This window comes from Salmo salar, chromosome ssa19, assembly GCF_905237065.1.
Source record: "Salmo salar chromosome ssa19, Ssal_v3.1, whole genome shotgun sequence".
NCBI lineage: Eukaryota > Metazoa > Chordata > Actinopteri > Salmoniformes > Salmonidae > Salmo > Salmo salar.
The window spans coordinates 74161992-74187721 of NC_059460.1; the positions used below are offsets into that span (position 1 = coordinate 74161992).

Here is a 25730-nt window from a genome sequence, read left to right on the forward strand (position 1 = left end):
GATTATTTACATCATTCTTAGCTAAGTGGTATAGTCGAGTGATTCAATGGCTATCTACTCAGATTTCAGAGCACTCTCACGCAGAATAACTGATGAATTTACGATTGCTCAACACCCGTTGAATATGGCTGGTGTCAGTAAATGTCTGCAAAAAAAGCATCATTAAATTGTTGCCAGCAGGACTGTTACAGTCCCTAATGCTCTGGATTACATGAAAACATCCTAACCAGTTTTACTAAAGTGAGTAAAATGGTCAGAGTGAGGTGTTCTTTCATTTGTGTCTGGAAGTAGCTAGCCAACATTAGCCAATTAGCTTGGGTGCTTGACTGCCGTTGAACGCTCGGATCAACCCTACTCCTCGGCCAGAGCGTCCAGTGTGCGCTATGAACGCTACAAGAGCGAAACGCTCTAAATTTACGAATGCCCAGAGCGCACTCTAGCAATCCAGATTGAATTTACGTCTTATGTCTTCTTCTGAGACTGTTCACTGCATGGTCTCTTCTGTCCCAATTTCTGTACTGGATTGCAGATACTATGCCCTAACATGTACTTTCCCTAACTTATCAGTTCACCAGTCCTTGCCATTAAAGGCGAAGGTCCAGCCCTGTGTCAGCCTAATGAAGATGGTGATTTCACTCCCTCTTCAGCAGGATAAGAGAGGAGCTTTTCTATTCCTGCTAGGTCACATGGTATCACACCTACGTGTTGAGACCCATTTTTACAACTGATTGTCTTTGAGATAGAGAAAGTATTTTGGTGGAGAAATCTTAAGTTGTTTAAGGTCAATTCAACAATGTTCAGCATGACATTCAAATGGCCCATCGCTACATATACAATACATATCTATCCATCTATCCATGATTAAATAAAGGTAACACATTAATAAAACTATGACTACAGTAAAATCATTGGGAGGACAATGACCTGTCAGTGGAAATAACCCCCTATACTATACAGTGATGATTTAGTAGCCATTTGTCTGCAAAGTTTATCACAGTTAAGTAAACTATATCTAGCCTGTACAGTCCAATTACTGCTCCAATATAACCATTCAACTGTATCAAGGTCTTTATATTACAAACTGTACCTGCCTGTGTTCCTGTCTGGTAGAGGGCTCATGATGACTGTGGAAGACTTTTAGTATATGGAATCCTTAATAACAGAATGCACAAGGACAAGACTGTCAGGATCATTCATGTATACATTTATTTAACTTGGTAATATTTCCTAACCACTTGTTGGAGTTGTTAAAATGTAACAATATGGATGTATGGTTCTGCTTCAGTGTTTTTATCTTAGCAACGCTTAAAAATCATTCAAAAGGGGTTTGCACCCACATTTAAACCAGAGAAGTGACTGGTGTTAGTGGAATCATTCAAAACCCTAGCTCTGCTTGCCAATGCTGAGGGATAGTGCAATTGCTCCAACATGCCTGTATCCTTATGAACGTGAATCACTGTGTCGGTGTCAGTATCTTCACAGATCCATGAAATACTCCGAACCCAGGATAGAGAGGATGAGTGAATGGGGTCTGTACTCTGTGGAGGAGGGTCATTGTGTCAGAGACACTGTAGAAAGACAGAGTTCCTGCCCTGTGGTCCAGGTACACTCCTACTCTAGTGAAGCAGGGGACAGGTATGTCAGTCTGTTCACTATTGTGATAGAAGCAGCTAGAGACACCACACTCCAAACAGCAGGCCTGATTACTGTTTCTAAACCACTCCTCAGGTCCTTTTCTGTTGATGCCTTTATATGAGGCAGCTATATCAATCCACCCACTCCAGTCTACCTCCCAGTAGCAGACTCCAGACAGACCCTCTCTACACAACACCTGGTAGTTGGTGGTAAATCTGTCTGGATGGTCAGGATAGGACTGGACCTTATTACTCCATTTCACCTTTCTGTTCCCTTCAGACAGACACAACTCTTTCTATGCTGTGTTGGGATCCAATGTGAGCTGGCAGGAATCTGAAGATGAAGAAAAAAAACAACAACAGATTAAATGTATTTGTGTGTGTGTGTGTGTGTGTGTGTGTGTGTGTGTGTGTGTGTGTGTGTGTGTGTGTGTGTGTGTGTGTGTGTGTGTGTGTGTGTGTGTGTGTTTTTCTGTGTACATGCATCTGCACAGTATGCCCTTTACTCACATTCCAATAACTCCTCTCTGGTCTTGGGTTCAGGCCTTGTCTCCTGACAGGTGCTTTCATTCCTACGTGATGCCAGTCCTCCAACTGACAGTCCAGACTGAGTCCTCCCAAATGACGGTAGATAATGGGGCTCAGAAGGTGGAACAATGTGGACTTTGTTACTATTGAGACACAGGAAACCAAATATCACTGTTCAATACTGATCATGACATAAACATAACAGAAAGTCAAAGGGGTCAGTGGTTGAAAGAGGTTCAGATCATTTCTTTTAGTAATAAGTTATGTCAATGACCAGATAGAAAGTGAAGTGAAGCTAAAATGTATACATTTGTCTCTATACTCTAGCATTTTGGAGAGAGCGGTTCTTTAAAGAGTTACCATCTCCCGAATTAAGCTCTAAAAGGTCTTTTCCTATCACATCTATAAACAGTCAACTTATTAATCATAACCTCGTATCATATCATCATTCTGAACAGTCGTAACCTCCTTGCATCTGCAAAAAACAGAGCCTTACTTATGATTCAGTACTACACAAATTGGTTTCATTAAGTATTTACTAGCTAATTAAATGGGAACACAGGATAAACATACACACTTTGCACCGGTTACTGACTGGAGATTTAATATGCTGAATACAGGTCCCTAGCAACAAGAACATGGCTGCTTGTTAAATCCTCTTACATCTAGACGTTCCGCTAGCGGAACACCTGCTCCAATATCCAATGATGGGCGTGGCGCGAAATACAAACTCCTCGAAAATCCAAATATTTCAAGTTTTCAAACATATGACATGTGACGTTCAGAACTAGCATTCCCACCGAACACTTCCGGTGAATTTACTAAATTACTCACGATAAACGTTCACAAAAAACATAATTATTTTAAGAATTATAGATACAGAACTCCTTTATGCAATCGCGGTGTCCGATTTTAAAATAGCTTTTCGGTGAAAGCACATTTTGCAATATTCTGAGTAGATAGCCCGGCCATCATGGCTAGCTATTTTGACACCCACCAAGTTTGGTACTCACCAAACTCAGATTTACTATAAGAAAAATTGGATTACCTTTGCTGTTCTTCGTCAAAATGCACTCCCAGGACTTCTACTTCATCACCCAATGTTGTTTTGGTTCCAAATAATCCATAGTTATATCCACATAGCGGCGTTTTGTTTGTGCGTTCAAGACACTATCCGAAGGTTAACGAATGGTGACGCGCCCGGCGCGTATCGTGACAAAATATTTCAAAATATTCCATTACCGTACTTCGAAGCATGTCAAACGCTGTTTAAAATCCATTTTTATGCGATTTTTCTCGTAAAAAAGCGATAATATTCCGACCGGGAGTCGTTGTTTTCGTTCAAAGACTGAAAATGTAAACATGGAGTCGTCTCGTGCACGCGTGCGCCAGTCTCATTGTTCTCAGATCGACCACTTACCAAATGCGCTACTGTTTTTCAGACAGAGACTGCAAAGTCATCATTCAACGTTCTGCCGCCTTCTGAGAGCCTATGGGAGCCTCAGGAAGTGTCATGTTACAGCAGAGATACTCTGTTTTGGATAGAGATGGCAAAGAAGGCCATGAAATGGTCAGACAGGGTACTTCCTGTACAGAATCTTCTCAGGTTTTGGCCTGCCATTTGAGTTCTGTTATACTCACAGACACCATTCAAACAGTTTTAGAAACTTTGGAGTGTTTTCTATCCAAAGCTAATAATTATATGCATATTCTAGTTTCTGGGAGGAGTAATAACCAGATTAAATCGGGTACGTTTTTTATCCGGCCGTGAAAATACTGTTATGTTTTTTGTGAACGTTTATCTTGAGTAATTTAGTAAATTGTTAATAAATTCCCCGGAAGTTTGCGGGGGGTATGCTAGTTCTGCACGTCACATGCTAATGTAAAAAGCTGTTTTTTGATATAAATATGAACTTGATTGAACAAAACATGCATGTATTGTATAACATAATGTCCTAGGTGTGTCATCTGATGAAGATCATCAAAGGTTAGTGCTGCATTTAGCTGTGGTTTGGGTTTATGTGACATTATATGCTAGCTTGAAAAATGGGTCTCTGATTATTTCTGGCTGGGTACTCTGCTGACATAATCTAATGTTTTGCTTTCGTTGTAAAGCCTTTTTGAAATCGGACAGTGTGGTTAGATAAACGAGAGTCTTGTCTTTAAAATGCTGTAAAATAGTCATATGTTTGAGAAATTGAAGTAATAGCATTTCTAAGGTATTTGAAAATCGCGCCACGGGATTCAACTGGCTTTTGCGTAGGTGGGACGAATTCGTCCCGCCTAGCCCAGAGAGGTTAACAAAAACACTTATCATTTTTCATATTACATGCACAACACACAGTATGAAAACTTCATATACTATGTAGTGGGTATACTTTCCAAGTTAAAGTATTTCCTTTAACATTTTAATGACATCACAAAATAATAAACAAAATTACATTAGTGTTCTATAGATCGCTTCTGACCATTCCCCACGTTCTATATTACAAATATTGTTGGAATCTTCCCCCTTGATTTACAACAGGGTGTTAGTTGTTAACCCCAACTTGTTCTTTCCTTTCCCCTCTAGGATGAGAGGGGGTCTGATTGAAGTTATTCATTGCAAACCTGATCTGACCTATTTGGATTCTTGTGGACAGTCATGACACTGGCACCATCCCTACGGTGAAGCATGGTGGTGGCAGAATAATGCTGTGGGGATGTTTTTCAGCGGCAGGGACTGGGAGACTAGTCAGGATCAAGGGAAAGGTGAACAGAGCAAAGTACGGAGAGATCCTTGATGAAAACCTGCTCACGACCTCAGACTGTAGCAAAGGTTCACCTTCCAACAGGACAACTACCCTAAGCACACAGCCAATACAACGCAGGAGTGGCTTCGGGATAAGTCTCTGAATGTCCTTGAGTGGCCCAGTCAGAGCCCGGATTTGAACCCAATCAAACTGTATGGGAATAATAATGTATTTTATTTTGTAAAGTGTTTTCTTGCATCAAACAACACAACAAAATGTTCAGTCACCTCCTTGTCCGAGGGACAAGTGGATAAACAGGTTAATGCAAAGGCCTGTACGTTCTTTTCAAAAGTCTCATGGAATGTAGGCCTATATTGAAAACCACACTTTGGCAGCTACTGTAGGCTGAATGATAGAACCACTATTTAAATGTTAAAATGTTATGGGATGCATTTTCTCCATTGTTTTCGATGGTAGGCCACTCTGGTAGGCCTACATTACAATCAAATAGCCACAGTAGCTTACTTGGCCACTGTTAAAACAGTCAATTAAAGCGGGTACAGACTCAGTGTTCACAGTAAATGCGTGATGGAAGTTGCACAGAATTTTCACAACATTCAAGTTTGCGCTCAGCAGACCTGAAATTTGCTCAGCATCGAAAATAATTATAGGGAACATTACTTATCATATATGCTGCTGCTACTGTTGATTATCAATCCTGTTGCCTCGTCACTTTATTCCTAGTTATATGTACATGTCTACCTCAATTACATTATATCCCTGCACATCGACTCCGTATTGGCACCCTGTGTACACTGAACAAAAATATAACCACAACATATGGTGTTGGTCCCATGTTTCATGAGCTGAAATAAAAGATGCCAGAAATCTTCCAAAAACACTAAAAGTTTATTTCTCTCAACTTTTGTGCACAAATTTGTTTACATGCCTATTAGTGAGCATTTCTCCTTTGCCATGATGATCCAAGAAGCTGATTAAACAGCATGATCATTACACAGGTGCACCTTGCGCTGGAGACAATACAGTTTCGTCACACAACACAATGCAGATGTCTCAAGCTTTGAGGGAGCATGCAATTGGCATGCTGACTGCAAGAATGTCCACCAGAGCTGTTGCCAGAGAATTGGATGTTAATTTCTCTACTATAAGCCGCCTCCAACGTTATTTTAGAGAATTTGGCAGTACGTTCAACCGGCCTCACAACCGCCGACCACGTGTAACCAAGCCAGCCCAGGACCTCCACATCCGACTTCTTCACCTGCGGGATCGTTTGAGACCAGCCACCCAGACAGCTGATGAAACTGAGGAGCATTTCTCTCTGTAATAAATCCCTTTTGTGTGGAAAAACTCATTATGATTGGCTGGGCCTGGCTCCCCAGTGGCTGCGCACCTTGCCCAGTCACATGGAATCCATAGATTATGTTCTAATGAATATATTTAAATTGACTGATATCCTTATGAGCTTAACTCAGTAAAATCCTTAATTGTTGCATGTTGCACTTATATTTTTGTTCAGTATATATTGCCAAGTTATCATAAATAAATATGTATTTATTTTGACTTTTCTATTATTTCTTTATTTTCTTTTACGCCGCATTGTTGTGAAGGGCCCCTAATAAAGCATTTCACTGTTAGTCTAAACCTGTTGAACAAATAAAATTTGATTTGATTTTATTCTATTCAACAATCCCCAATGGACAATTCATTCGACACAGACCACACCTCCAATTACATACTGTAGATATTTGAAGATTTATTAAAGCGACAAATCAGTAGGACAGTCACAAGGTGGCACAGGATGGATGAACAGGGGGAGACTCTGGAGTATGTGAACCGGAGTCCTGAGAACATAATGAGTATGCAAAAGGGCAAGATTAGTAGAGTGCCTTACTCAGCTCATCGTGTCGAACGTGCTGTTACATTTAAAATGTAACTGATAGCAATAAACAACTTCTCTGCAAACGGCCTATGCAGCATCGATATTTGTCAGAAACATTTATTCTAGTGTCAAAAAGTGGAAATAGGATAATTTTGTGCATAAAATCAGTCTCGTCCAAAACGGTTCGTCATGACTGGCGAGTTGGGTTTTGATTTCAACAATGCTCACTTACCCACTAACACATGATACACAGCTGCGGTGATGGGGCTCTATCCAATCCTACCGCAGAACACAGAAACGGTGAGACAGACCTGCCCATCAGCGCAGCGAATCTAACTGTCAGCGCAGCGGATCTAACTGCGCAGCGGATCTAACCCATCAGCGCAGCGGATCTAACTGTTTACATAAGACAACACATCTTTTTTTTTACTTGAGAAATACTGCACTAAACACCTTAGCTAGATGTAAAATTGCATGACTAAAACCTCTGCAAAAAACAAAAAAATGTATTACAGATTTATTTTAGTTATCTTAGATTCACTCTGACTATTTTGAGGAAACAATACTGGCTTTGTTCCTATGGTGTCTCATGGGAGACAAACCTCAATAACTTCCACATACAACCACACCTCCAAGACCGAAATCTTGCTTTTCTTAAAGCTGCAATATGTAACTTTTTGGGGGACTCGACCAAATGCACATGAAATCAAATCAAATTTTATTAGTCACATGCGCCGAATACAACAGGTGTAGACCTTACAGTGAAATGCTTACTTACGAGCCCCTAACCAACAATGCAGTTAAAAAAAATATGGATAAGAATAAAAGTAATTAAAGAGCAGCAGTAAAATAACAATAGCGAGACTATATACAGGGGGGTGCCGGTACAGCGTCAATGTGCGGGGGCACCAGTTAGTTGAGGTAATATATACATGTAGGTAGAGTTATTAAAGTGACTATGCATTGATGATAACAACAGAGAGTGTGTGTTTGGGGGGGGGCAATGCAAAGAGTCTGGGTAGCCATTTGATTAGGTGTTCAGGAGTCTTATGGCTTGGGGGTAAATGCTGTTTAGAAGCCTCTTGGACCTAGACTTGGCGCTCCGATACTGCTTGCCGTGCAGTAGCAGAGAGAACAGTCTATGACGAGGGTGGCTGGAGTCTTTCACAATTTTTAGGGCCTTGCTCTGATGCCGCCTGGTATAGAGGTCTTGGATAGCAGGAAGCTTGGCCCCAGTGATGTACTGGGCAATTCGCACTAGCCTCTGTAGTGCCTTGTGGTTGGAGGCCGAGCAGTTGCCATACCAGGCAGTGATACTCTCGATGGTGCAGCTGTAGAACCTTTTGAGGATCTAAGGGCCCATGCCAAATCCTTTCAGTCTCCTGAAGGGGAATAGGTTTTGTCGTGTCCTCTTCGCGACTGTCTTGGTGTGCTTGGACCATGTTAGTTTGTTGGTGATGTGGACACCAAGGAACTTGAAGCTCTCAACCTGCTCCACTGCAGCCCCGTCGATGAGAATGGGGGCGTGCTTGGTCCTCTTTTTCCTGTAGTCCACAATCATCTCCTTTGTCTTGATCACTTTGTTGTCCTGGCACCACACGGCCAGGTCTCTGACCTCGTCCCTATAGGCTGTCTCGTCGTTGTCGGTGATCAGGCCTACCAACTTAATGATGGTGTTGGAGTCGTGCCTGGCTGTGCAGTCATGATTGAACAGGGAGTACAGGACGGGACTGAGCACGCACCCCTGAGGGGCCCCTGTCTTGAGGATCAATGTGGCAGATGTGTTGTTACCTACCCTTACCACCTGGGGGCGGCCCGTCAGGAAGTCCAGGATCCAGTTGCAGAGGGAGGTGTTTAGTCCCAGGGTCCTTAGCTTATTGATGAGCTTTGAGGGCACTATGGTGTTGAACACTGAGCTGTAGTCAATGAATAGCATTCTCACATAGGTGTTCCTTTTGTCCAGGTGGGAAAGGGCAGTGTGGAGTGCAATAGAGATTGCATCATCTGGGGGCTAAGTCAATCTGTTGGGGCGGTATGCAAATTGGAGTGGGTCTAGGGTTTCTGGGATAAGTGTGTTGATGTGAGCCATGACCAGCCTTTCAAAGCACTTCATGGCTACAGACGTGAGTGCTACGGGTCAGTAGTCATTTAGGGCAGGTTACCTTAGTGTTCTTGGGCACAGGCGCTATGGTGGTCTGCTTAAAACATGTTGGTATTACAGACAGGGAGAGGTTGAAAATGTCAGTGAAGACACTTGCCAGTTGGTCAGCGCATGCTCGCAGTACGCGTCCTGGTAATCCGTCTGGCCCTGCGGCCTTGTGAATGTTGACCTGTTTAAAGGTCTTAGTCACATCGGCTGCGGAGAGCGTGATCACACAGTCTTCGGGGAACAGCTGGTGCTCTCATGCATATTTCAATGTTATTTGCCTCGAAGCGAGCATAGAAGTAGTTTAGCTCATCTGGTAGGCTTGTGTCACTGGGCAGCTCTTGGCTGTGCTTCCTTTTGTAGTCTGTAATGGTTTGCAAGCCCTGCCACATCCAATGAGCGTTAGCGCCGGTGAATTACGATTCGATCTTAGTCCTGTATTGAAGCTTTGCCTGTTTGATGGTTCGTCGCAGGGCATAGTGGGATTTCTTAGAAGCTTCCGGGTTAGAGTCCCGCTCCTTGAAAGCGGCAGCTCTAGCCTTTATCTCAGTGCGGATGTTGCCTGTAATCCAACATACTGTAGGAATGTAAAATATAGATCTGTTATTCTCATTGAAATCAAGTCTAAGAAGTGGTAGATCTATTCTATGTGCGCTATTTCTATGTTTCCCGGTCTTAAGTTTGGTTTTTGCATCGTTTACTTTCGGTTTTGTACACCAGATTCAAACAGCCGAAAATATAATATTTTTGGTTATGGAAAATATTTTTCACAACGGTTTAGATGGTATAAGGATTCTCTAAACTGTACTTGCTTGTTTTGTCTCACAACCTGAAATTAGGCAAACTATTAGAAATATATTAACCAGGAAATGGCGGAGTGCATCTTTAATGAGCGACAGAGAAACACATGAGGAATCGGTGCATTCAGGCACTCTTTAAGTTAGGATAGATAGATAGAGGGTGGAGAAGGGAGGGAGGCTTGTATATACTGTAGCACAGAGGGAATTATTTGTTGAATTATGATTGTTGCCAACACAACACTTTTACAACATTATAACGCACAAATATTGTGTGGGAAAGTTATGAAAAGCCTATTGACTTGGGCAGATAACCAAATATCTGATGAGGTGCAGATATGTCTGCAAACATTCAGGCCCTTCTCTTACAAAGCAATGGCCATGAATCAGCAGATCCTCAGTGGTGCACTCCTCTCCATAGGGGATTACATTTTGCTGCACTTGGCAATGCACTTAACTGCCTATTCCCTCTAGTTCAGCTGTTGTGTGAAATTGAGGAATATTCTTTAGGTGCTGAAAAACATTGTTTATAAAATGTTAAATCTTACCAACAATGGCCTTCAGTCTTTTGTCGAGGGCCTCCTTGGCAACAAGTAGAATGGGTAAGTATACCAATATGAACACTGTAGATTTGCATACAAACACACATACTTACAGTATTAGTTAGCATACCAAAACAAAGACTACATAGCTACATTTCAATGGGGCTTGCAAACAGCTAGGCTAAACACAAGACCGTTTTGGCTTGCAATCTTCCTGATCTGGTAAAGAGTTATATAAACATCTAAACAACGACATGAAAGTATTCATAAAACATAAAGGAAAGTTAAACTTACAGATGGTGCTAGCATAAGGGTTATGAAAGACAGGATGGCGATGGATGGAAGATCACATTCGGGATTGTCAAAAACAGTAGCTAGCTAACAACAACCAACTACTTCCTTTTTATTTTATTTTTTATTTTACTTTATTTAGCTGGGCAAGTCAGTTAAGAACAAATTCTTATTTTCAATCACAGCCTAGGAACAGTGGGTTCACTGCCTTGTTCAGGGGCAGAACGACATATTTTTACCTTGTCAGCTCGGGGGTTCAATCTTGCAACCTTTCAGTTGCTAGTCCAATGCTCTAACCACTAGTCTACCTGCTGCCCCGTTCCTGCTTTGTCTTCTTCTGTGGATGCAAAAACCAGTATAGTCTGGCTGTAGTGTTGTGGCTACTTATTTATTACCAACATCAAGTAGTAAAAATCTCTACCTGATTACTAATGGAAACACTACTGTTTTTCTGCTGAGCACTACAAAACTCTACTTGTGTATCTTGAGTAGGGCAAAAAACTACATATTCACTACACAATCCCTACAAGTCTCTACATAGTCACTACTGCACCAATAGGTTTTGTGTAGTAATTCAGTAGTACTTTTTTGTGGGGGTAGTATGGTGGAAATTATTAAATGATGTTATAATACTTGTATTGCATAAAATTGTTGTTTTATGCAACAGAATAGAGGGTTCTTATAACTCTTTATTGTGTCTGTGTGAACTGAAAGTGGGCCTTTGGGAGATAACACTGACAGGAGATTTACGATGTCTTTGTGATGTCCAGAGCATGAGTAAATGTTTCTGTACTGTGGTACGAGGAGGAGATGGCTCCAGTTTGGAGTTTGGGGGCCAGACACTGGTCTCTACACAATGAAAACTGTTTTTACAGCAGAAAATGTCTGCTGTGAATTATAAGTATCTTTCATACAAATCTTAACCTTGTGACCCATTCCATACATCTGTTGTGTGTTATGTAGACTGAAGGAGGATGTACTTTTCTATAAAATGCTGTGGCTCAAACCAGCTGGTTGAGTTCTCAGTGGTCACCTCCAGGGCCTGATTACCTACCACCTCCATTACCTCAGTTATTAAATAATAAAGGTTTGATTGTTTTGAAGAAATCTAAAAGTCTCTCATTTTGATTACAATAATTCCACCACAGTAGTCCAGCTGGTCAGAAAGTGTAAAGGCTGGAGTGATGGTGAATACCACAGGCATGTATTGTCACAGCTTTGAACAAACTTAGAAGCACAGTGGCCAAAAGATGGGAACAAGCCATTCTGTGAAGACTTTTAATGTGAAGGGAAGGGTTGTACATATTTCTGAAGAGACGCACTACTGTATGTGAACACAGCAGCTGATCACGAGTGAAGCACAGCAGAGCAAACAATCTCATCGTAGCAAGTTGTCTATTGGTGTTCACATAAGGACAGTGTCCATCTTTTTTTTAATCTTCCTCCTTGAAAACATAGAAAGATCTTCTTAATACCTGATTGAAAAATAAACCTGATTGATGCTCACCAGCATTGACAGTAGGCAGTAGTGCATAGTTTAATCAATTCTGTGTTTACCCTCCATTCAGTACCCCTGAAGAGATGAACATGTGAGTAGAATATTTTATAACACCTAACCAACAGTTGTGTCGTGCTGTAGTGGAGCAAACAGCCACAATCCAGACTTTGTCTGTTCCTATTTGTCCATCAGGTCAGAAATCCAACTGGCAAACTGACAGCAGTGGAACGCAGCACAGCACAGGGCCATTCATGATGTTCACTGGAGCCGTCTGTGCCACACTTAAGATTCACAGGCATTTGCCTGACTTGGTTCACTGGCAGCAGGGTTGATTGAAATTACAGTGTTGGCCTGTATATAGTAGGCGTATATAACATTAAACCAGCCTGTATATAGCAGGCATATATAACATTAAACCAGTCTGTATATAGTAGGCATATATAACATTAAACCAGCCTGTATATAGTAGACATATATAACATTAAACCAGCCTGTATATAGTAGGCATATATAACATTAAACCAGTCTGTATATAGTAGGCATATATAACATTAAACCAGCCTGTATATAGTAGACATATATAACATTAAACCAGCCTGTATATAGCAGGCATATATAACATTAAACCAGTCTGTATATAGTAGACATATATAACATTAAACCAGTCTGTATATAGTAGGCATATATAACATTAAACCAGTCTGTATATAGTAGGCATATATAACATTAAACCAGTCTGTATATAGTAGACATATATAACATTAAACCAGTCTGTACATAGTAGGCATATATAACATTAAACCAGTCTGTATATAGTAGGCATATATAACATTAAACCAGCCTGTATATAGTAGACATATATAACATTAAACCAGTCTGTATATAGTAGGCATATATAACATTAAACCAGTCTGTATATAGTAGGCATATATAACATTAAACCAGTCTGTATATAGTAGGCATATATACCATTAAACCAGCCTGTATATAGCAGGCATATATAACATTAAACCAGCGTGTATATAGCAGGCATCAGGGACGTCACTAGAGATTCATGGATAGGGGGGCTAAGCCTCTTTTAGGGGGATCTGGGCATACTCTCCCAGGATTTTTTTTTAAAGCCCTCAAAACATATTTTCATCACTTATTTTTAGAGTAACAACGGGTGTAAAATCTATCAATATAAGGTCATTTTTGGTCAAGGTTGGCTAAAAGTATACCTGTCTCATAGTTTATGTTAGACACGGATCTAATATAACTTCCTTAAATTCTATCCAAATAAAGAAATTAAAGTCCACCCTGTCCCCATCCATCCAACACCAACAAAAGGCATAAAAATGGCTGTACTTCGTAGCCCAAATACTTTTGGGATTTTATTTTGAGAGACAGAGAAGACATGCAGGTCATATTATACATTAGAAAAAAATCTTTATTTAAAACCTATTAGGGCTAGGGGGCAGTATTTGCACGGCTGGATAAAAAAAATGTACCCGATTTAATCTGGTTACTAATCCTACCCAGTAACTAGAATATGCATATACTTATTATATATGGATAGAAAACACTCTAAAGTTTCTAAAACTGTTTGAATGGTGTCTGTGAGTATAACAGAACTCGTTTGGCAGGCAAAACCCTGAGACATTTTCTGACAGGAAGTGGATACCTGATGTGTTGTATTACCTTTAAACCTATGCCATTGAAAAACACAGGGGCTGAGGAATATTTTGGCACTTCCTATTGCTTCCACTAGATGTCACCAGCCTTTACAAAGTGTTTTGAGTCTTCTGGAGGGAGATCTGACCGAACAAGAGCCATGGAACGATGATGGCCCATTAGACACCTGGCGCGCGAGTTCATGTTGGGTACCCTCGTTCCAATACGTTATAAAAGAGAATGCATTCGTCCACCTTGAATATTATTCATGTTCTGGTTAAAAAAGGCCCTAATGATTTATGCTATACAACGTTTGACATGTTTGAACGAACGTAAACATATTTTTTCCCCTCGTTCATGACGAAGTCCGGCTGGCTTAGATCATGTGCTAACAAGACGGAGATTTTTGGACATAAATGATGAGCTTTTTTGAACAAAACTACATTCGTTATGGACCTGTGATACCTGGAAGTGACATCTGATGAAGAGAATCAAAGGTAATGGATTATTTACATAGTATTTTCGATTTTAGATCTCCCCAACATGACGTCTAGTCTGTATCGCAACGTGTATTTTTCTGGGCGCAGTGCTCAGATTATTGCAAAGTGTGATTTCCCAGTAAGGTTATTTTTAAATCTGGCAAGTTGATTGCGTTCAAGAGATGTAAATCTATAATTCTTTAAATGACAATATAATATTTTACCAATGTTTTCTAATTTTAATTATTTAATTTGTGGTACTGACTTGACTGCCGGTTATTGGAGGGAAACGATTTCCTCAACATCAATGCCATAGTAAAACGCTGTTTTTGGATATAAATATGAACTTGATAGAACTAAAAATGCATGCATTGTCTAACATAATGTCCTAGGAGTGTCATCTGATGGAGATTGTAAAAGGTTAGTGCATCATTTTAGCTGGTTTTATGGTTTTGGTGACCCTGTCTTTGAATTGACAAAACATTACACACAACTCTTGTAAATGTACTGTCCTAACATACTCTAAATTTATGCTTTCGCCGTAAAACCTTTTTGAAATCGTAAAACGTGGTTAGATTAAGGAGATGTTTATCTTTCAAAGGGTGTAAAATAGTTGTATGTTTGAAAAATTAGAATTTTGACATTTATTTGGATTCAAATTTGCCGCTCTTGAAATGCACCTGCTGTTGATGGAGTGCACCACGGGTGGGACGCTTGCGTCCCACCTAGCCCATAGAGGTTAAGTTTCACCCTTTCTGTTAACCTGTTGGGGTTAAACACCCTTTCCTCATTTGGACTGACGATTGCAATCTGGAGTACATCCGGGCGGCGAGGAGACTGAACCCTCGCCAGGCGAGGTGGGCCATGTTTTTCACCCGTTTTGTTTTCACCCTATCCTACAGACCAGATTCCCAGAACGCTAAGGCAGATGCACTGTCCCAGATGTATGACACAGAGGAGCAGTCCACGGATCCCACTCCCATACTTCCGGCTTCTTGCCTGGTGGCACCGGTGGTATGGGAGGTTGACGCGGACATCGAGCGGACATTACGTATGGAGCCCACTCCCACCCAGTGTCCAGTTGGACGTCTGTACGTTCCGTCTGATGTCTGCGATCGATTGATCAAATCAAATCAAATTTATTTTTATATAGCCCTTCGTACATCAGCTGATATTCTCAAAGTGCTGTACAGAAACCCAGCCTAAAACCCCAAACAGCAAGCAAAGCATGTGAAAGAAGCACAGTGGCTAGGAAAAACTCCCTAGGAAAAACTCCCTAGAAAGGCCAAAAACCTAGGAAGAAACCTAGAGAGGAACCAGGCTATGAGGGGTGGCCAGTCCTCTTCTGGCTGTGCAGGGTGGATATTATAACAGAACATGGTCAAAATGTTAAAATGTTAAAATGTTCATAAATGACCAGCATGGTCAAATAATAATAATCATAGTAGTTGTCGAGGGTGCAACAAGCACGTCCGGTGAACAGGTCAGGGTTCCATAGCCGCAGGCAGAACAGTTGAAACTGGAGCAGCAGCACGGCCAGGTGGACTGGGGACAGCAAGGAGTCATCATACCAGGTAGTCCTGAGGCATGGTCCTAGGGCTCAGGTCCTCCGAGAGAAAGACAGAAAGAGAGAAAGAGAGAATTAGAGAGAGCATATTTAAATACACACAGGACACCGGATAAGACAAGAGAAATACTCCAGATGTAACAGACTGACCCTAGCCCCCCCGACACATAAACTACTGCAGCATAAATACTGGAGGCTGAGACAGGAGGGATCAGAAGACACTGTGGCCCCATCCGATGATACCCCCGGACAGGGCCAAACAGGCAGGATATAACCCCACCCACTTTGCCAAAGCACAGCCCCCACACCACTAGAGGGATGTCTCCAACCACCAACTTACCGTCCTAAGACAAGGCCGAGTATAGCCCACAAAGATCTCCGCCATGGCACAACCCAAGGGGGGGCGCCAACCCAGACAGGAAGACCACGTAAGTGACTCAACCCACTCAAGTGACGCACCCCTCCCACGGACGGCATGGAAGAACACCAGTAGGCCAGTGACTCAGTCCCTGTAAAAGGGTTAGAGGCAGAGAATCCCAGTGGAAAGAGGGGAACCGGCAAGGCAGAGACAGCAAGGGCGGTTCGTTGCTCCAGCCTTTCCGTTCACCTTCACACTCCTGGGCCAGACTATACTTAATCATAGGACCTACTGAAGAGATAAGTCTTCAGTAAAGACTTAAAGGTTGAGACTGAGTCTGCGTCTCTCACATTGGTAGGCAGACCATTCCATAAAAATGGAGCTCTATAGGAGAAAGCCCTACCTCCAGCCGTTTGCTTAGAAATTCTAGGGACAATTAGGAGGCCTGCGTCTTGTGACCGTAGCGTACGTGTAGGTATGTACGGCAGGACCAAATCGGAAAGATAGGTAGGAGCAAGCCCATGTAATGCTTTGTAGGTTAGCAGTAAAACCTTGAAATCAGCCCTTGCCTTAACAGGAAGCCAGTGTAGGGAGGCTAGCACTGGAGTAATATGATCACATTTTTTGGTTCTAGTCAGGATTCTAGCAGCCGTATTTAGCACTAACTGAAGTTTATTTAGTGCTTTATCCGGGTAGCCGGAAAGTAGAGCATTGCAGTAGTCCAGCCTAGAAGTAACAAAAGCATGGATTAATTTTTCTGCGTCATTTTTGGACAGAAAATTTCTGATTTTTGCAATGTTACGTAGATGGAAAAAAGCTGTCCTTGAAGCAGTCTTGATATGTTCTTCAAAAGAGAGATCAGGGTCCAGAGTAACGCCGAGGTCCTTCACAGTTTTATTTGAGACGACTGTACAACCATCCAGATTAATTGTCAGATTCAACAGAAGATCTCTTTGTTTCTTGGGACCGAGAACAAGCATCTCTGTTTTGTCCGAGTTTAAAAGTAGAAAGTTTGCAGCCATCCACTTCTTTATGTCTGAAACACAGGCTTCTAGCGAGGGCAATTTTGGGGCTTCACCATGTTTCATTGACATGTACAGCTGTGTGTCGTCCGCATAGCAGTGAAATTTAACATTATGTTTTCGAATGACATCCCCAAGAGGTAAAATATATAGTGAAAACAATAGTGGTCCTAAAACGGAACCTTGAGGAACACCGAAATTTACAATTGATTTGTCAGAGGACAAACCATTCACAGAGACAAACTGATATCTTTCCGACAGATAAGATCTAAACCAGGCCAGAACTTGTCCATGTAGACCAATTTGGGTTTCCAATCTCTCCAAAAGAATGTGGTGATCGATGGTATCAAAAGCGGCACTAAGATCTAGGAGCACGAGGACAGATGCAGAGCCTCGGTCTGACGTCATTAAAAGGTCATTTACCACCTTCACAAGTGCAGTCTCAGTGCTATGATGGGGTCTAAAACCAGACTGAAGCGTTTTGTATACATTGTTTGTCTTCAGGAAGGCAGTGAGTTGCTGTGCAACAGCTTTTTCTAAAATTTTTGAGAGGAATGGAAGATTCGATATAGGCCGATAGTTTTTTATAATTTCTGGATCAAGATTCGGCTTTTTCAAGAGAGGCTTTATTGCTGCCACTTTTAGTGAGCTTGGTACACATCCGGTGGATAGAGAGCCGTTTATTATGTTCAACATAGGAGGGCCAAGCACAGGAAGCAGCTCTTTCAGTAGTTTAGTTGGAATAGGGTCCAGTATGCAGCTTGAGGGTTTGGAGGCCATGATTATTTTCATCATTGCGTCAAGAGATATAGTACTAAAACACTTTAGTATCTCCCTTGATCCTAGGTCCTGGCAGAGTTGTGCAGACTCAGGACAATGGAGCTTTGGAGGAATACCCAGATTTAAAGAGGAGTCTGTAATTTGCTTTCTAATGATCATGATCTTTTCCTCAAAGAAGTTCATAAATGTATTACTGCTGAAGTGAAAGCCATCCTCCATTTGCGAAGGCTGCTTTTTAGTTAGCTTTGCGACAGTATCAAAAAGAAATTTCGGATTGTTCTTATTTTCCTCAATTAAGTTGGAAAAATAGGATGATCGAGCAGCAGTAAGGGCTCTTCGATACTGCACGGTACTGTCTTTCCAAGCTAGTCGGAAGACTTCCAGTTTGGTGTGGCGCCATTTCCGTTCCAATTTTCTGGAAGCTTGCTTCAGAGCTCGTGTATTTTCTGTATACCAGGGAGCTAGTTTCTTATGACAGATGTTTTTAGTTTTTAGGGGTGCAACTGCATCTAGGGTATTGCGCAAGGTTAAATTGAGTTCCTCGGTTAGGTGGTTAACTGATTTTTGTCCTCTGACGTCCTTGGGTAGGCAGAGGCAGTCTGGAAGGGCATCAAGGAATCTTTGGGTTGTCTGAGAATTTATAGCACGACTTTTAATGCTCCTTGGTTGGGGTCTGAGCAGATTATTTGTTGCAATTGCAAACGTAATAAAATGGTGGTCCGATAGTCCAGGATTATGAGGAAAAACATTTAGATCCACAACATTTATTCCATGGGACAAAACTAGGTCCAGAGTATGACTGTGGCAGTGAGTAGGTCCAGAGACATGTTGGACAAAACCCCACTGAGTCGATGATGGCTCCGAAAGCCTTTTGGAGTGGGTCTGTGGACTTTTCCATGTGAATGTTAAAGTCACCAAAAATTAGAATATTATCTGCTATGACTACAAGATCCGATAGGAATTCAGGGAACTCAGTGAGGAACACTGCATATGGCCCAGGAGGCCTATAAACAGTAGCTATAAAAAGTGAGTGAGTAGGCTGCATAGATTTCATGACTAGAAGCTCAAAAGACGAAAACGTCATTGTTGGTTTTTTTTATGTAAATTGAAATTTGCTATCGTAAATGTTAGCAACACCTCCGCCTTTGCCGGATGCACGGGGGTATGGTCACTAATGTAACCAGGGGTGAGGCCTCATTTAACACAGTAAATTCATCAGGCTTAAGCCATGTTTCAGTCAGGCCAATCACATCAAGATTATTATCAGTGATTAGTTCATTGACTATAACTGCCTTGGAAGTGAGGGATCTAACATTAAGTAACCCAATTTTGAGATGTGAGGTATCACAATCTCTTTCAATAATGGCAGGAATGGAGGAGGTCTTTATACTAGTGAGATTGCTAAAGCGAACACCGCCATTTTTAATTTTGCCCAACCTAGATCGAGGCACAGACACGGTCTCAATGGGGAAAGCTGAGCTGACTACGCTGACTGTGCTAGTGGCAGACTCCACTAAGCTGGCAGGCTGGCTAACAGCCTGCTGCCTGGCCTGCACCCTATTTCATTGTGGAGCTAGAGGAGTTAGAGCCCTGTCTATGTTCGTAGATAAGATGAGAGCACCCCTCCAGCTAGGATGGAGTCCGTCACTCCTCAACAGGCCAGGCTTGGTCCTGTTTGTGGGTGAGTCCCAGAAAGAGGGCCAATTATCTACAAATTCTATATTTTGGGAGGGGCAGAAAACAGTTTTCAACCAGCGATTGAGTTGTGAGACTCTGCTGTAGAGCTCATCACTCCCCCTAACTGGGAGGGGGCCAGAGACAATTAATCGATGCCGACACATCTTTCTAGCTGATTTACACGCTGAAGCTATGTTGCGCTTGGTGACCTCTGACTGTTTCATCCTAACATCGTTGGTGCCGACGTGGATAACAATATCTCTATACTCTCTACACTCGCCAGTTTTAGCTTTAGCCAGCACCGTCTTTAGATTAGCCTTAACGTCGGTAGCCCTGCCCCCTGGTAAACAGTGTATGATCGCTGGATTAGTTTTAAGTCTAATACTGCGGGTAATGGAGTCGCCAATGACTAGGGTTTTCAATTTGTCAGAGCTAATGGTGGGAGCCGTCGGCGTCTCAGACCCCACAACGGGAGGAGTAGAGACCAGAGAAGTCTCGGCCTCCGACTCCGACTTGCTTAATGGGGAGAACCGGTTGAAAGTTTCTGTCGGCTGAATAAGCGACACCGGTTGAGCATTCCTACAGCGTTTCCCTCCAGAAGCCATGAGAAAGATGTCCGGCTGCGGGGACCGTGCGAGGGGGTTTATACTAACGTTACTATCTGTACTTACTGGTGGCACAGACGCTGTTTCATCCTTTCCTACACTGAAATTACCCTTGCCTAACGATCGCGTCTGAAGCTGGGCTTGCAGCACAGCTATCCTTGCCGTAAGGCGATCGTTCTCCTGTATATTATAAGTACAACGACTGCAATTAGAAGGCATCATGTTAATGTTACTTAGCTTCGGCTGTTTGAAGTCCTGACGAACCATGTCCAGATAAAACCTCCGGGGTGAAAAAGTTGAATGAAAAAAGTTGAGTGAGGGAAAAAGTAAAAATATACGGTAATGAAAAAGTAAAAAACCGTCAGGTATCAAAGTAAGATCGGCAACAAAAACGCACAGCAGCGTAAACAAGTCTGCAAGTTGTGACCGGAAACAGGAAACCAGGCGTAGCGGGATTGATCTGTTGGGCCCACACGTCACCCTCCTCTGGTCATCCTGGCATCGGTCGGACAGTGCGCTGTCTTAGTGGGAAGTACTGGTGGCCCACTTTAGCTAAGGACGTGAGAGTTTATGTTTCGTCCTGCTCGGTGTGCGCCCAGTGCAAGGCACCTAGACACCTGCTCAGAGAGAAATTACGACCCCTACCTCTTCCACAACGGCCGTGGTCACACTTATCGGTGGATTTCGTGACGGATCTTCCTCCGTCGCAAGGAAACACCACGATCCTGGTCGTTGTGGATTGGTTTTCTAAGTCATGCCGTCTCCTTCCTTTGCCCAGTCTCCCTACGGCCCTACAGACTGCTGAGGCCCTGTTTACACACGTCTTCCGGCACTACTGGGTGCCTGAGGATATAGTGTCTGATCGGGGTCCCCAGTTCACATCGAGGGTCTGGAGGGCATTCATGGAATGTCTGGGGGTCTCGGTCAGCCTGACCTCAGGGTTTCACCCCGAGAGTAATGGGCAGGTGGAGTTAAACAGGATTTGGGTAGGTTTCTGCGGTCCTATTGCCAGGACCGCCCGGGGGAGTGGGCGGCTTTCATCCCCTGGGCAGAGATGGCCCAAAACTCCCCCCGCCACTCCACCACTAACCTGTCTCCGTTTCAGTGCGTACTAGGTTATCAGCCGGTCCTGGCACCGTGGCATCAGAGCCAGATCGATGCACCTGCGGTGAATGAATGGTTTCGGCGCTTGGAGGAGACCTGGGACGCTGCCCATGTGCGCCTGCAACGGGTCATCAGGCGACAGAAGGCGAGCGCTGACCGCCACCGCAATGAGGCCCCGGTGATCGGGTCTGGCTCTCGACCCGAAACCTGCCCCTTTGCCTGCCCAGCCGGAAGCTGGGTCCGCGGTTTGTGGGGCCATTTAAAGTCCTGAGGAGACTGAACGAGGTATGTTATAGGTTACAGCTTCCCCCTGATTACCGTATTAACCCCTCGTTCCATGTGTCTAACCTCAGGCCGGTGGTGGCTGGTCCGCTCCAGCAGTCTGAGGTGCGGGAGGTTCCTCTGCCCCCTCGATGTACTGAAAGTCCCCCCATCAAGGGGGCCCCAGCGTATACTATGCGAGCCATCATGGACTCAAGGCGTCGGGCGAGGGGCTCGTGGAGTGGGAGGGGTATGGTCCGGAGGAGAGATGCTGGGTGCCGGTGGAGGACATCCTGGACCCTTCCTTACTGCAGGAATTTCACCGTCTCCACCCGGATCGTCCTGCGCCTCGTCCTCCGGGTCGTCCCCAAGACAAAACAAATGGAAAAAGAAACGTAGATCGGTGGTTGCTAGAAAGCCGCCGCCCGAACAAGGAGAGGCACCAACTTCGGCGGAAGTCATGACACATCCACAATGGGGAAAAACTAAATACAACTAATGAGCTAAATAAAATGTAAAAACTGAACAATAGTTAGGAATAAAATCTGAAAAAAATACGATACCAAACAAATATTACAACCTATATTACAGAACTGCTCCTGCTGCTTCTCGCTTTTGATGCTTATTTTGTGGGTGGACGCATCATAGTGTACCTCCTATTTTTAAAGGTGGCAAAGCGGTCAATGTCACTATTGTGGCTTACTGGCCAAAGCACTTCACCCTCAATGGACATGGACACCCTCAAGACTTGTAAGCTTTTTCTGACCCATTGTCTTACGCAACCAGGAATGCAGCCGGCGCAGTGCACTAAAGGACCTTTCACTGGAGCAGCTGCTCACAGGAATTGTGAGGGCAACCTGAATGATTTTCTTCAGAGAAGGAAGCATATCATCATCCAGGAGGTTATGCACAGCTAGCAAATCTTTGGGAGGAAGTCCAGCCTCTCTTTTCTGGGCAAGAAAGTTTCTGGCAACCCACATCTCTTCTGTTTTAACATCAATACCGTAGTGCTTGGCAAACTCAGTCTCTGGGGTATGTGGGACACACTCGCCAACAGCCAGTGAAATAGCAGGGCGCCAAATTCAAAACAACACAAATCTCACAATTCAAATTTCTCAAACATACAACTATTATATTCCATTTTAAAGATACACTTCTCGTTAATCCAACCACAGTGTCCGATTTCAAAAAGGCTTTACGGCGAAAGCATAACATTAGATTACGTTAGGACAGCGCCTAGACACTAGACAAGAAAAACCACACAGCCATTTTCCAAGCAAGGAGAGGCGTCACAAAAACCAGAAATACAGCTAAAATTAATCACTAACCTTTGATGATCTTCATCAGATGGCACTCATAGGACTTCATGTTACACTATACATGTATGTTTTGCTCGATAAAGTTCATATTTATATCCAAAAACCCCATTTTACATTGGTGTGCAATGTTCAGAAATGTTTTACCTCCCAAAACTTCCGGTGAATGAGCACATCAATTTACAGAAATACTCATCATAAACGTTGATAAAAAATACAACTGTTATTCAAAGAATTATAGATACACTTCTCCTTAATGCAACCGCTGTGTCAGATTTCAAAAAAGCTTTACGGCGAAAGCAAACTTTGCAATAATCTGAGTACAGGGCTCAGACATCAAAACAAGCCATACAGATACCCTCCATTTTGGAGTCAACAGAAGTCACAAATAACATTATAAATATTCACTTACCTTTGATGATCTTCATCGGAATGCACTCCCAGGAATCCCAGTTCCAGAATAAATGTTAGTTTTGTTTGATAAAGTTCCTCTTTATGTCCAAATACCTCCATTTTGTTTGCGCGTTCAGTCGAGTAATCCAATGCACTGTGCTCGCGCAGTAAGTTCAAACGGAAAGTCAAAAAAGTTATATTACAGTTCATAGAAACATGTCAAACGATGTATAGAATCAATCTTTAGGATGTTTTTATCATAAATATTCCATAATATTCCAACCGGACGATTCCTTTGTCTTCAGAAATGAAAAGGAACTCCCCTAACTCTCACGGGAATTCGCGCGATTGAGCTCATGTCATTTTCTCAGTCATCTGACTCCATATGCTCTTATTCTCTCCCCATTCACAGTAGAAGCATGAAACAACGTTCTAAAGACTGTTGACATCTAGTGGAAGCCTTAGGAAGTGCAAAATGACCCCACAGACACTGTGTATTAGATAGGCAATCACTTGAAAAACTACAAACCTCAGATTTCCACACTTCCTGGTTGGATTTTCTTCTCAGGTTTTTGCCTTCCATATGAGTTCTGTTATACTCACAGACATCATTCAAACAGTTGTAGAAACTTCAGAGTATTTTCTATCCAAATCTACTAATAATATGCATATCCTACCTTCTGGGCCTGAGGAGCAGGCAGTTTACTACGGGCACGTTTTTCATCCGGACGTCAAAATACTGCCCCCTACCCAAGAGAGGTTAAGCATGATGTATCTAGGACGTTTTTTGAGTTGGGGCTGCATGCCTGTATGCCTTTGAGCAGACCTGCATCTAAAGTTGAGAATCACTGGTCAAGCTCACAAACCATCCTGTCCAAGCAGGGGAGCAACAACCCTGTTTTATTGTTTGGGAACATGACAATTCTGTGTCTAAACCCAATGAGGTCTCCACCACAAAATATCCCATTTTCCTTTGTTTGCGCTTTCTTGCTGAATCTGCCACTGGAATATTGTGAATTTCACAGAGTGTTTTGGTTCTGTCATAAAGTTCTGTGGCAAATGCGTCTGTGCGTTTGTCTATCAGTGTGTCACATACGGCTTGTTTGCCCGAAACAAGCTTCTGCCAGGTCTACAGTCTCTTTCTGGAGAAACTTGTGTAGTCCCTCAGTTATAGAAAGAAGGGACTGAAATATCAGTAGCAATACATGGTGGAGAACTTATGAAGCTTTGCTCTCAGACCAACAGCCATGGGGGATCCAATGGCAGATAGACAATCAAAAATAGCAGTTAAAGTGTCCAGGACTGCATTTATGGACCGCAGCTGGCATGCCCAGCGAGTGTTTGAGAACTGTACAAATTCAGCTGATGCTATTCCAAATTTGGACTGAGCTTCGTTGAACTTGTGGTGGTTAACTAGGGATGTATTGAAAAACAAATACACATTCTCCAAGAAACTGAAAACTCAGCAGCCTCCGGAATAGCCCTGCAAGTATGACACAACACCAAATTAAGCACATAAGCAAAGCAATGTACATAAATTGCCTCCGGATTCAGCACTCTGAAATGTGCTTGCACACCTCCTTTGGACCCACACATGACAGCTGCACCATCACAGGTCTGTGCAACGCACTTTAGGCCTGCTACCCCTCTCATTTGGAGCTACTGTTGCAACTCATTTGCTATCGATTGGGCATCAAATGGCTTGATTTCTGCTAGTGCTATTAAACGCTCCTTAACTGTCCCCTCTGTCACATACACACAACAATTCAGACTGGGCATCCCTGGCCTCATCCGCCATAGTGGCATACATTCCAGACTTTGACATCTCAAAGACTATGGTGTCCATAATCTCTTGAGAACAGCATTCGATCATGTCATTCTGAGATTCTGGAGAGAGAGACGTCGCATTTGATGGAGTATTGTACTTTTGCCAGAAAAGGTCAAACTCCTTCAAAAGCTCCGTACATTCAAGAAAGTTCCCTCTATTTGTGCTTTCACTAGATTCATCATTGGCATGAAAAGAGAGTCTCTGTCTTCCTAACATTGATGTGACCGCAACAATTCTCCTCAGATACTCTCATTTCGCTGCAATATCACTAGCATGGCCAGATGTTAAAATCTGAGCAATGTTCCCATGATTACTAGTTGCCTGGTAGCTTTGCCATGCCACAACACTGTCTCTGTGTGTTTGTGCCATCTCATGTTTACCGAAGATAAACAAATATTTTTGTTTCAAACTCTACATGGAAAGCAGAAAGCTGTGATCAACACTATGTCACCTTTTCTACACATGACCTACTGATAATTGTTTTGCAATGGCCTACTGAATGAAAGCAATTGAGTATGAAAAGAAATGCGCATGATGTCATGTCATCTGTCTCATTTATAGCCTGGCACAGATAGCAAAACTACATTAAATACAACGTTAATTAGATAACTTATGTTGA

General features: G+C 42.7%; 1 pseudogene; it reads right to left on the reverse strand.

Annotated features, from left to right (window-relative positions):
- Positions 1-1387: 1387 nt before the first annotated feature.
- LOC106579604 (E3 ubiquitin/ISG15 ligase TRIM25-like) overlaps positions 1388-25730 on the reverse strand; it is a 46255-nt pseudogene continuing 21912 nt past the window's right edge.